The sequence below is a fragment of the Tachypleus tridentatus genome, chromosome 1 (genome assembly GCF_004210375.1).
Source record: "Tachypleus tridentatus isolate NWPU-2018 chromosome 1, ASM421037v1, whole genome shotgun sequence".
Classification (NCBI taxonomy): Eukaryota; Metazoa; Arthropoda; class Merostomata; order Xiphosura; family Limulidae; genus Tachypleus; species Tachypleus tridentatus.
In genome coordinates, this window is record NC_134825.1 from 122,399,148 (window position 1) to 122,413,727 (window position 14,580).

Genomic DNA, 14,580 nt, shown 5'->3' on the forward strand with positions numbered 1-14,580 from the left:
AGGTTTTTGACTTGTTTCTCTGATACATAATTCATGTCAGTCATTGAATTGTATTTTAGAATGATGTTAATACTTTGCTTGTCAGAGTAGTTTTTATATAGTGTATGTTTTAAATATCTTAATTATTTCTAAAATAAGTTTAGCACTTACTCAACAGTTACGTTTAGTCATAAGTTTGTTCTGAATGTATATTTTGTGGTAAATTGTTTAGTATGTTTAGATAACAATTACGTCGGGTTTTAATATTAAGTTATTTATTATACTATTTTGAATTAAATAAGGAAGTTTGTAGTTTTAATTCAACTTTTTTGAATTAGCACACTTTTCAATAGAGGCCCAGCATGGCCAGGTGGGTTAAAGCGTTCAACTCGTAATCTGAGGGTCGCGGATTCGAATCCCCGTCGCACCGAACATGTTCGCCCTTTCAGCAGTGGGGGCGTTATAATGTTACGGTCAATCCCACTATTTGTTTGTAAAAGAGCAGCCCAAGAGTTGGCGGTGTGTGGTGATGACTAGCTGTCTTCCCTCTAGTCTTACACTGCTAAATTAGGGACAGCGAGCGTATATAGCGCTTGAGTGACTTTGCGCGAAATTCACACGCTTTTCAATAGTTTGGTTTTTGCTGTTACAATAGTTTTGGAGAGTTGTAAAACGATATTATATGTCAGAGGTGTACTTCCAGGAATATAATCCATGTAACAGCAACTGCATCTCATGCTTTAAGTTTAGAGACTGGCTTGCATGTGTGAAAAGTAGAACAAACCAAATGAACTTAGCAAATAATTGTTTTTACACTCAGATACATAGTAGAAATCATATATTAAGTTTTCAGAAATAAATGTCGTTTTCGAATTGCAAAGTTTGGAAGAGTATAAACCAGTGTTGTAAAACATGTTTTAATCAAAGTAAGCACCATTTGCTTCAACACACTTTTGCCAACGTGTAACGATGCTGTTTATGCTCCTATAGAAATCAGAGTTTCTAAAACCAATGAACTTCTTGAAAGTTTGTTTCTTTTGCATCTGCCTGGTTTTTAAGGCGTTTATTATTCAAAAAGTTGTGAAAGTGCTTGTAAAAATGAAAATCTGTAGGAGAAAAGTCTGAGAAATAAAGGGGATGAGGCAGAACCTCGATTCCCAATTCGTTCAATTTTTGGAGCATCATCCTTGACAGGTCTTATAACGCTGATTTTGTTGATCTTCAGTCAGCTCATGCGGAACCCACTTATTCAATTTTTTCGAATTTTCAGTCGCACTCAGATGATTAGCAATGCTTGATTTGCTTGTGCCTGGCTTTTCTGCAAGCTCACGAACTGTTGCTCGAGGGTCTGTCTCAACTGCTTCCCTTAATGTGTCTTTTATCACTATGTAGGAACCTTTACAACCAACGATGAACTGTATGTTCAGTAACAGATTTGTGGCCAAATGCCTGGTTGATGTCCCGTGTAGTTTCGTTAGCTTTTTGTCCAAGATTGAAGTGGTAAAGGAAAATCAGACGAAAGTCCTTCTTGTCCACGCAGCCTTAGGGGTTACGAAACTTATTTTGACTAGAGCTGAAACAGCAGAAAATTAAGACACCTTGTAACTGACAAACATTGGATTAAACTAGCCAACCAACGATAAGTTACTCAATATTAAGCTCCTAAATGCCATCGTGAGAATTCCGTCATATATTTCTGGACGACCTGATTTCAGAGTATGTTAGCTTTGCACTCATGTAAATGAATCCTGAAAAATAAAAAACAACTACTATATTACTCTGCTTATCCATCGGCGTGTTTAGTAAGATTGTAATATATTCCTCAGGACTTTTCAAGACATTTTTTTTCACTAGTAGCAGAAACCGAAACTTCAAAACAGAAGCAAATCTACAAATTACAAAAGATTATAAGGTGAGTGAAACACAAACAAAAGATAACACAACATAACAAACTTTATATCAGGCATAGAATTACTATTTGTGCTTTATTTTGTTTTGTTTGTTTTTTAAATTTCGCACAAAGCTACTCGAGGGCTATCTTCGCTAGCCGTCCCTAATTTAGTAGTGTAAGACTAGAGGGAAGACAGCTAGTCATCACCACACACCGCCAACTCTTGGGCTACTCTTTTACCAGCGAATAGTGGGATTGACCATAACATTATATCGCTCCCACGGCTGAAAGGGCGAGCATGTTTGGTGCGACGGGGATGCGAACCCTCGACCCTCAGATTACGAGTCGCACGCCTTAACTCACGTGGCCATGCCAGGCCTTAAACCACGTGGCCATGCCGGGCCTTAACCCATATGGAATGGTATTAAACTGATTTTGAAACTTATGTGAAAGGATGTTTATAATTGTATGTAAGTTAGTAAAAGAGCGTATAAGTATAACAAATTTGTTGCTGTTGTTGGTTTGAAGTAAGCACAAAGCTACACAATGGGCTATCTGTGGTCTGCTTACAACGGGTATCGAAACCCGATTTTTAACGTTGAAAGTCTACAGACATACCCATGAGTTATATCTACACGAAACTAAAACCTTCTGAATATATTGTAGAAAGGCGAGATTTATTCCCAAAAATACAATCCAATCCTGGTCTAACGTGTAGAATTTTAATGAAGCCACTAAGACATTAGCCAGTACGTCATCATCAAAATTGGTGTTAATCAGAAACAAAAGTAAATAGCCATTTGAGCATAATTATGATTATCATTCATCAGGATAATAACAACATAAAACATTACATCACCAGTTAGGTGTAGTTTGAAACTCACAGTGTGGGCAATAATGAACAAAAACACATGGCAGTTTGGTGTTACTCCATTTTAATCGTTATTTGTTATTTTATTAAGAAATACTGGACTCATGCACTCAACGTAAGCTTAGAGATAAGTGCAATTTTGTGCTAATAAATTTCGTATTAAAAGCTAAAAGCTTTGAACATGTTAAAAATTTTTAGAATAAAGTTAAACATCCAAATGTTTTTCTTAAAGATGGAAAAAAAATGTAGCTAATTTTGTCTGGCAGTAAATTGTTTAAAACATATGAGGCTGTATCCGAAAGTTTATAATTATGTAACGATTAGTTGGCCCGGCATGGCCAAGCGTGTTAAGGCGTTCGACTCGTAATCCGAGGGTCGCGGGTTCGCTGAAAGGGGGAGCGTTATAATGTGACGGTCAATTCCACTATTCGTTGGTAAAAGAGTAGCCCAAGAGTTGGCGGTGGGTGGTGATGACTAGCTGCCTTCTCTCTAGTCTTACACTGCAAAATTAGGAACGGCTAACGCAGATAGCCCTTGAGTAGCTTTGCGCGAAATTCAAATGAAACAAAACTTGTTAATTTTCAGTTTTTGTAAGGAAGTTGTGAAAAGTAAAAATACTAGTAAGCTACCAGTCTGAGAATTTATACAGGTACATAGTTGTAATAACATGATATAAATTATTTGATTTCTATATTATTTAAACAGAGAATAAAATGCAAGTTAAATTACACTTAAAAACATACTTAGGTAAAACGTAAAAGTTATTAGGTACCAGAAAATACTTCAGCGTTTTTCCAATATTTTGAATACAGTGAAAACATATCTACTTTTTATTGAAAATAATTCTGTTTTAATACAAATTATTTTGACAAGTTAGTATCTGTTCTGGAACTTCTTATAACCCTGCAGAAAAGTTGCAAGACCCGTGCAATAGGCAGACTTATCATTTATGTTGTCAGTTTAGTATTATATATTGGTCAAGGTTAGTTGTTCGTAAAATGACATGAATAACCTAAATATTGGATTAAGACTCATAATCAGATTTAAAGATGCTGTGATCTGTATAAACATCTATCCCGCAGTATAGCCCGGCATGGCCAGGCGGTTTAAGGCGTTCGACTTGTAATCTGATTGCCGCGTGTTCGAATCCCCATTACATCAAACGTGCTCGCCCTTTCAGCCGTGGTGGCGTTATTATATGACGGTCAATTCCACCATTCGTTGGTAAAAGAATTGGCGGTGGGTGGTGATGACTAGCTGCCTTCCTTTTAGTCTTACACTGCTAAATTATGGACAGCTAGTGCGGATAGCCCTCATGTAGCTTTGCGCGACATTCAAAAACAAACAAAACTGTTTCCCAGTAGCCGAGCGATATGTCTGCGGGGTTAAAACGTTAGAAATCGGGTTTCGATACACGTGGTAGGTTAAGAGCAGATAGACGTTGTTCTTGTCTTGTTAACCTCTTGTCTTGTTATTAAACCTGAAGATGACTTAGGATGGTCGAAACGTTGTCAATGAAAGTTTTAATACCAGCAGTTCTGAGATATAGACATTTTGAAACTTCGTGCTTAACTTCAAACAAAATATATATTTGTTATATATATCATCCGACATATAATGTTAACAAGGTTAACACTAACGTAAATGTAATTGAACTTTTCCGTATAACTACATATATTCTTATTTTTCATATTTCAATTACTTTACTTAAGTTTTTGATTGAAATTAGATATTTATAAAACCAACTGCCGCGTGTTCAGAGCAACTCGAAACACAAAAACTGGTACTACATTATGTTTCATAACTTCTACTTTAGTTCTGGCGTTCGTCTCTAGTGCTGTCTCATAGAACATTACCATATTCTAATCTTAACAGTTTCATTCCTCGTGGTAGAGTACTGCCCAAAGGCACCTTCATTCTGCTTCCACAGTTGTGGTTTATCTTTTCTATCGCGAGACTAACCAAACTGAAGGCAAAGTTGTTTGATAGGTTGCTAATGTTCAAGGTCTTACGTTTTATGCTCGATAGGGTTTCATAACAGTTTGCTTGAGGCGTAATTCTTTTTTTTACGGAGGATATTACAGTATCTGGAACGTGGCCATCTGGGAGAGGACTTCACTTTGGTATGCATTCTAAAGCATCAGAATTTGTTGTTTTTTTAATAGAACTAACGTTCTAAATAGGAAAAATAGATAACTGAAAATGGCTCTAAATGAGTATAATCATGCTTACGTACGCGTAGAGAAACGTGCAATATAAATGGTGCACAAGTTTTGTTTTGTTTCTCAAATGTATAACAAGATAAGCAACTGTTGGACCTTGAATATCCTGAATTACAAAAGCCATTTTAGTTGCTAAACTTACAATAAACATTTACTTGATAGGTGTTCTACCAAACCACTCAATCATGTCTATGCTTTAACAAAACAACAAATATTTGAAACACATTTCTTCTACTCTGAGGTGTAGTATCTACCTTCATAAAAAAAGATAACAAAAACACCAACTTTTCTCCTAAATGTAACCTCATGCGGCCAGGTGATTAGGGGCCCTGACTCGCAATATGAGGATCCCGGATTCGAATCCTTGTCCCATCAAATATGCTCGCCCTTTCAGCCGTGGGACCATTATTACGTAATATTCAATCCCACTATTCATTAGTAAAATATTAGGTTGAGGAATAATTCGTGAGCGTTTTTAAATAATTTCATTCAAGCATTACATGCAAGACTATACAATACTTCAATGCATGAACACATTACACCCAAAACATTTTTTATGATACTTTATTTCATGTAATACCTAGGTATATAGTATGCATTGTTTTAAACGAAATTGCAAGAAATTAAATGCGAAAAGCAGATGGTGTCGAAAATGCTCGATTTTGTCCACTTGACATTCCATTTAATAAGCTGAAAATGAAAGCAAAAATTAAAGACATATGAAAATCAAACACACCATCTATTAGAGCAAAAAATTATCTACCAAATGACATGAAATATTTTGCGAAAGCGTTTCATTTATGAATATATTTTTAACTTGAAAAAACGCTCACGAATTATTCCTCAACCCAATAGTTCGCAGTAAGTGGTGATGACTAGCTGCTTTCTCTTTAGTATTTCACTGCTAAATTATGTACGACTAGTAAAGGTAGCCCTTGTGCAGCTTTGAGGGAAACTCAAAACAAACAAACTGTCAAATGGGAATTATCCAACCTTAGCAGGTTGTTATGAATTGACGTCAAGTGCCCTAAAGCTAAGTAACGACCTATCTCCTCAAAACAAAGTGTACAAACCATCAGCATACGTCAGCTACTTCCAATTATGGCCCTTAATAATCGTTGGACATCTGCTTAGGTTGAAAGGTTCATAGGTGTAATTTAACGCTGTGTTAAAGTTTAAAGTGAAGACTCTAAGAACCACACCTTACCAAACCCTTTATGTATTTCGACCACGAGTGAAATGCATTAAAAAAAATAATAGTATTCAAGTGCCTGCAATGGTACCAAGAGTGTTCCTTTTTAAACGAAACGACCCGTAGAGCAGTAGTATTCTGACAGATATGAAGCGCTTTATCAGGGGAATTAACAACTCGCGCATACTCATTTTCAAAAAATCTGGAACAAGAGCCAATATCATCTTGATAGAAGAACACGTTTGTTTTGTTTGTTTGTTTTGAATTTCGCACAAAGCTACTCGAGGGCTATCTGTGCTAGCCGTCCCTATTTAGCAGTGTAAGTCTAGAGGAAAAGCAGCTAGTCATCACCACTCACCACCAATTCTTAAGCTACTCTTTTACCAACGAATAGTGGGATTGACCATCACATTATAACGCCCTCACGGCTGAAAGGGCGAGCATGTTTGGCGCGAAGGGGATACGAACCCGCGACCCTCAGATTACGAGTCGCACGCCTTAACACGCTTGGCCATGCCGGGTCTAGAAGAACACGAAACACATGACAGTAGTTGAACTATGATGCATACAAGTATAAGCGTTTGCAAGCATCATGAGACGTACACAATTAGTGTCGTTATAATATTTACCTCGCTGAAAATGCACGCCTTATCAGCAAAGGGACACTATATCATCTGGCCAATCCCACTTCTTCTTCTTCTTCATGTGTCAAATCTGCGGCAGACATCGACGACCATGGCATGCCAATCCCACTATACGATAGTAAAAGAGTAAATCACAATCTGGCGGAGTGTGGAGTCAACTAACTGTCCTTTCTCTAACTAAATAACTTTAAACTTAAGGACGGCTAGGTCAGATAGCCCTCGAGTAAATTCGCGCAAAATTCAACGAGTAATAGTGAACACGATCGCGCGATCAGACAGGCTACAGACTGATGGATATGCTTAACTGGTAAACACAGCCCTTGTAAACGTAGAAACTACTGATTGGAACTGATTTTAAGTTCTCTTTTTTCTTATTTAATTATTTTAAACAATTAATAATTAGTTTATATTGTCATGAAATATCATGAACCGTAAAGAAGTAAATTATTACCAAGTATTCAGAACTGAAAACATATGAACCTTACGAGTTGAACACGTTTCCGCAACAACGGAACGCTTAGCCTTCTTACCTCAGATGATCCGCAACAACGGAACACCAAGCTTTCTAACCTCAGATGATCCGCAACAACGGAACACTAAGCTTTCTTTCCTCAGATGATTCGCAACAACGGGACACTAAGCCTTCTTACCTTAGATGATCCGCAACAACGGGACACTAAGCTTTCTTACCTCAACTGATCCGCAACAACGGAACACTAAGCCTTCTTACCTCAGATGAACAAACTTTAGCCATTAATCCATGTTCTTCCAGATTGACATACATTAACTTATTGCAGCGTCATTATGTTAATTACCATTGTAATGAGGCCGCGTAAAGTCTATTGACGTACACGTGAACGATAACACACATGGTTAAATCACCACGTAACCATGATGAATCGAAACATTGGTGGCGCTTACATTCATCATTATTAGATTTCGAAAAACAGGATATGTTGTAATGAATTTCTTAAGAATGTCTAGTTTAGTTTGGTTTACACAGTGTAAGACTAGAGGGAAGGCATCACCACCGACCGCCAACACTTGAGTTAATCTTTTACCAACGAATAGTGCAATTGATCATCAAATTATAACGTCCCCACGGCTAAAATGGCGAGCATATTTAGTATGACGGGGACTCGAACTCGCGACTCTCGGATTACGAGTCGAGGGCCTTAACCACGTGGCCATTCCGAACCAAGAATAGGTGGTATCTGCCTTCCCTCTAGTCTTTCACTGATGAATTAGGAACGACTAACGCAGATAGCCCTCGTGCAGCTAGCTTTGCGCGAAATTCAAACCAAACCAAACCAAACCAAACTTATTATTAAAGATGATATGACTATTTTTTTTAAAGGACAAAAACAAAACAAAAGTTACTGGAAGCGTGTTCTAAAACACCCAGTAATTGTTTTTGTTACATTTTAGGGCACCTAAGCAAATTAACACTGTATCGTGAAACAGAGTAAGTTTACTTCAGTAATATTGTATGTTAAAAATCTTGTAGGTATGCTATATTACCTTCATTATTTTATTAATAAATGGATAAAATATTTACTATATAATTTATATTTATAATATATATATATATTGTCATTTTGCATATATATGTGCATATACATATTTGCAGTGTGGCCCTAGTAGTTCAAAGGTAAGTATCTGGACGTATAACATTAAGAACAAAGTTTTAATATCCCTAGTGGGCAGGCCCGGCATGGCCAAGCGTGTTAAGATGTGCGACTCGTAATCTAAGGGTCGCGGGTTCGCATCCCCGTCGCGCCAAATATGCTCCCCCTTTCAGCCGTGGGGGCGTTATAATGTGACGGTCAATCCCACTATTCGTTGGTAAAAGAATAGCCCAAGAGTTGGCGGTGGGTGGTGATGACTAGCTGCCTTCCCTCTAGTCTTACACTGCTTAATTATGGGCGGCTAACGCAGATGACCGTCGTGTAGCTTTGCGCGAAATTCAAAAACAAACAAACAAACCCTAATGGGCAACATATAATCCATTACGAAGCTTTGCGCTTCATGAAAAACAAATACATTAATTTTAGATTATAGGAGGCTTAGCATACGGATGTGGATTTACAAATCCTAGGCCATGTTCCCCGGTGGTTTTGCGATAAGCCTATGGACTTACAGACTGACATCCGAGGATAGATTCCCCACGGTGGAAAAATTGCAAATAGCTTTCTAGACAAAAAATAACAACAATCTGTAGTGTGATTACACCATGTAACACAAATAACACTATGTAACACAAATATTGTTCCTGGATAGTATGTGTTATATCTTAATTGCTTATGTTGTAAAAGTACAGAAAATGACCATTATTCTATTCAAACTTTGTTTTTGCGACCTGGATAATGAAATTTAGAAATTAACCTATTTTCTGTGTAAAAACGGACAAATTTGTAGATTTTCATTTAAATAAGGTCTGAATAAAACAACATATGAATCAATATTTACATGTATTTATACTAAAGTTATAGAAAAATGTTTAGAAGTGAGCAGTTTTTCGAGATTTGTGACTGTAATGTAAATCATTTTCACTTATCAGCTCTCATCATGTTTTTGTTATACAATTCCAGGCCACAAAAGCAAAGTTTGAATAGAAAAATAGGTCTTTTCCATTTACTTTAGACATAAGCAATTGGGAAATAACACTTTCTGTCCAGGAACAAGAAAAAGTAAAAACTTTGTTACAGTGTTATTATTGTTAAAGTTAGCAATAAACGTCAGGAAATCCAACTGACCAATCAATGGGCTGTATTATCTTTTTATTTTACGACATTACATACTTCTAGTTAGACCACTATTAATTGATGTAGATGCACTAGTTACTTGGTTATTGTTTAAGTTCTAATTTATTATTTTTTAGCTTCTTTTCATCAGGATTTGGTAATAATTATGTTATTTTTTATAGAAGAATGTTTATTCCATTAGAGCATTCGTTTTTTTTTAATATTCCTGACATATTAGTGTGATATTTATATTACGAGACATTTTATATATTTTTAAGATAATATATACATATTATATCATGTGTAGATGTTTTAAATGCTCAAACAACAGTGCGCAGGAGATAAAACAATTCATCATGAGAATTGATTTTCATAAATGTTTGTCTCACATAAAGCAATATATATTCTAGTGTCCATTATGATAATCTGCTAAACGAGAACCATATCTATTGGTATTAAGATAAAGAATTAAAACGCAATGTGATTTTAAATGTTATAATTCATATTACTTGACTTCTGTGTAATATCAGAAAGTGACCCTGAGCGTTTCTTTGTTTTACTAAGAAAGAAAAAAAACTCTAGATAATAAAACATGAATACGCTAGATAATTCGTAATGTTTTAAGCCATATTTCAGTTAGTAGAAATTATTAATTGCTACTATACTATGCATCATAGAGTCTACAAAAGAACCATATTAGGGTTCACACCTAGCCACTCACTCACCTAGAATATTTTATAAGCCTTATTTGAACACAAATGCATTACACATGGTTTTGTCAATTTTTTTTTCCATATTTTGTTCCTAACGTCCATTTATCTTGAAGTAAAATTAAGTGTATATATTTTTAGGAAGTATTCCTCTAATGAATTTTTTAATGTTCTGATATACAGTAACTGAAAATTTAGGTAATCATCACAAATGTCTCTGCTTACCACGAGCACACTTTATCAATACACTGGTCATTCAATCGCACGTTTTATTTATTTTTTTCCTCCATGTTTAAAGTAAAGAAACTTTTGAATTACTACATCTGTACGTGACTACTAAAGCGCCACCTTAGTAGAAACAGCCTCCCCTCGGGTCAACAGAAACTTAATGTCCCGTAGCACCGGAGAATGGAATATTAGTGAGTTAGGTTCTCCAAAGGTACGTTCAGTGAAGTAAGTTTTCTTCTCTTGTTATCGATTGATGGTGTGATTGATTGTTTTGTTTGTTGTTTATGCTGAGTTGTTTTTGTCTTAGCTGCTATTCAGTTCTTATTCCCTTCACTTCCTCAAGGATTATCGGTTCACAGATAAGATTTGTAAGGATAATAGTAAGTGTGAATCTATAAAAGAAACATAAGACTTCTTCATTTTACGGACAAGTCATTTCACGACCTTGAAAACAGTTTCAATAATTCTCTTTCTACAAATGTACATACTTTCAGTTTTATTGATAACTATATATATATATATATAACTTTACGCTTACCAAATAACAGTCATTAACTTTAGGCTTACCAAATAACAGTCATCTTAAAATACAACACGTTATCTCTCAATTCATTTACTTTTTTTGAGATTGAAGATCTGCAACTTGAGAATACAGAATTAATGTTAAAACTGATTAATATCTGAACAAACTATAACTTATTTCTTCAAAAATATAACATATAATTCATTTTTTCTGCATATATTAATTAGATATATATTATATGTTAACTTAATTGTGGTATTTGATAATTATTCAATAACTAACCACATCTAAAGTCTATTTGTTAGATTGCCAATACATACTTTCATATATTTATTTAAAGGTTTTCTTTTGTATGGATAGCCCGGTATGGTCAGGTGGATAAGGCGTTGGACTCGTATTCCGAACGTCGCGGCTTCGTATCCCTATCACACCAATCGTACGTTATAATGTGACGGTCAATCCCACTTTTCGTTGGTAAAAGAGTAGTCCAAGAGTTGGCGGTGGGTGGGTGATGACTAGCTGCCTTCCCTATAGTCTCACACTGCTAAATTAGGGACGGAAAGCGCAAAAATCCCTCGAGTAGCTTTGCGCGAAATTAAAAAAAAAACAAAAAACTTTGTATGGGTATTTTTTTATAAATCAAAAGTGGTAAAATTACAATTTGGTCATCAGATTACGAGAAAACTAAGCTAGTGTTTCATGAGTAGTTACAGATAAATTCTCCACCTTAGTTGCAAGTCTGAGAGCTCGTGACGCTAAAAATTTAATTTTAATTCTCGTCTTGGGCATATCACAGACAGCCCATTGTATAACATTGTTTAACAGCTGCGTTTACTGTAATTACCGAAATCCAACATGCACGGTAATTTAGATCAATACTTATTTTACCTGTGGTTTGGAGGATAAAAAATTCGTGATAATCCTGTTTTATGAAAAAATCGTTTTCCTTTATTATAGTACCACGCTAGTACAGTGTGTATAGTCTAGTATCCATAGTATAGTCTATGGATTTATAATGCTAAAATGAGGAGTTCGATTCCCCTCATTGGGCTCACCAGATAGCCCGATGTGGCTTTGCTCTAATAAAACACACGCACACTCCTTTACTATAGAAAGATAAATGATGCATTTTTAAAAATGTTCTTTTTCTTACGTGACTTCAATAGCATATTGGATAAAGTTTTCCGATATGTTTTATTTTTTATTTTATTTTTAGAATTTCTTTAAAATGAGAAAAATCGCATCTGAAACACATCGTGCGCTTGCTTTAACAATTTTTATTTTTATCTTTAGGAATGCTATTCTATTTTCTCTGAGGGAAGGAGCAAGTTTCGGTAATTGGCTGCGCCATCTGCGAACACAAAGAGGTCAGTGTCTGTTCCATCGTTTTTCGAGTCTCTCTCTTTACGTTTCTTGCACTGTTTTCTTACATAAAGACTTTTACAGTTCCTTTCAGTGTAAGTTAACGTTTATTCAACTGGAATGAAAGCTCTAGACTAAATGGTAAGATATTTCGTTATTTTAACGTCGTTAACCTATTTTAAGAAACGATATTTCTCAGTTCGCAGAGTTTTGAAATGAGTACAATCACGAAAGGTAGAGTTGTAAGAAAACCCATACAATGAGCTTTGCATTATATGTATTATCACTGAAAATTATGATAAGTTTACTTCACACCCTATATGTTTATGTATTATCACTGAAAATTATGATAAGTTTACTCCACACCCTATATGTTTATGTATTATCACTGTTTATGTATTATCACTGAAAATTATGATAAGTTTACTCCACACCCTATATGTTTATGTATTATCACTGTTTATGTATTATCACTGAAAATTATGATAAGTTTACTCAACACCCAACTACTTTTTTTTTCAGGTGAAAATAAAGAGACAAAAAAAAATAACTCTTTCTCAACCGACTAAAAGTTATTCTAACGTACCTCGTGACGAGAATGTTAATAAGATTCAAAACAGGTTTTTGTGGCAGAAAAAAAAAGGTACAGAAATAAAGCTAAACACAAGGGGAATGTATCGTATATCATACAGGCTAGTAGGTTTGAAAGCTGAAATAAACAAATTACTCCCTTTGTAATACTGCAGAGATTTATTAAAACATGGTTGTTACACCATATCGGATAATTGTATTTACAACTTATAATATTATTGTAGTTAGTATGTCAATGTATTCATTTCTGGGGCCCGGCATGGCCAAGCGCGTTAAGGCATGCGACTCGTAATCTGAGGGTCGCGGGTTCGCATCCCCGTCGCGCCAAACATGCACGCCCTTTCAGCCGTGGGGGCGTTATAATGTGATGATCAATCCCACTATTCGTTGGTAAAAGAGTAGCTCAAAAGTTGACGGTGGATGGTGATGACTAGCTGCCTTCCCTCCAGTCTTACACTGTTAAATTAGGGACGGCTAGCACAGATAGCCCTTGGGTAGCTTTGTGCGAAATTCAAAAACAAACAAACAAAGTATTCATCTCCAACTGTGCGAAAATGTTTGGACATTAAACATTGTTTACGTTTGTATACCCATAAATAATGGTCGGGCGGTTAAGGCGCTCGACTAGTAATCTGAGGGTCGCGGGTTCGAATCGCCCTCCCACCAAACATTTTCGCCTTTTCAGCAGTGAAAGTATTACAAGGTAGCGGGTAATCGCACTATTTGTTGGTAAAAGAGTAGTCAAGAGTTGACGGTGGGCGATGAAAAATAGCTGCCTTTCCTATAGTTTTACTCTGCGAAATTAGGGACGGCTAGCGCAGATAACCCTTGTGTAGTTTGCACGAAATTCAAAATGAAACAAACAATATAAATATTAGGCTTAACAAACCTAGGCTTAATTTAAAATTAATACTTTAAAATACATCTTGTACTTGATGTGGGCTTCTCATCATCATGAAATATTAGGCTTACAACTGAATAGCTAGGTAATATTCTATTAACATGAATTGGTTAATATATAACGAAATAATACAAATAATTCAATATATGCCACACTATGAAACGACAAATGATATAACATTGAAAGGGCTTCAGTAAATGTTTTGTTCACTTAGGCTTAAATTATTTAAATTATTGATAGCTTCCTGATATTAAATTATATTCAACAAATGACAAAAAAGTCGGAGAAGACGTTTTAGACACATTTCTCTAAATTGTGCATGGGTTATTGTTATATTTTATAGTATTACGATTTAAAATGTTATATACATCTGGTGTAATTGTAGAAGGCTTTCTGAACCCGGCATTGCCAGGTGGGTTAAGGCGTTCGTCGCGGGTTCGAATCCCCGTCGCATCAAACATGCTCGCCCTTTTAGCCGTGAGGACGTTCTAAAGTTAAGGTCAATTCCACTGTTCGTTGGTAAAAGAGTAGCCTAAGAGTTGGCAGTGAGTGGTGATGACCAGCTGCCTTCCCTCTTGTCTTACACTGCTAAATTAGGGACGGCTAGCGCAGATAGCTCTCGTGTAGCTTTGGATGAAATTCAAAACAAACAAACTAGGCTTTCTGAAACTTCTAATGAAAACTGCTCAATCAGATCTCACGAAGTATTGACTGTATAAAGC

At 35.8% G+C, this 14,580-nt stretch overlaps 1 long non-coding RNA gene across 1 annotated transcript; it reads right to left on the minus strand.

Moving 5' to 3' along the window:
* Positions 1-849: 849 nt before the first annotated feature.
* On the minus strand, positions 850-7,539 carry LOC143222581 (uncharacterized). The gene is made up of 3 exons (XR_013012345.1): positions 7,330-7,539; positions 6,785-6,907; positions 850-1,727 (listed from the first exon to the last, which is right to left on the minus strand). It is a non-coding gene; the product is annotated as an uncharacterized LOC143222581 (long non-coding RNA).
* Between the last annotated feature and the right edge of the window lie 7,041 nt (positions 7,540-14,580).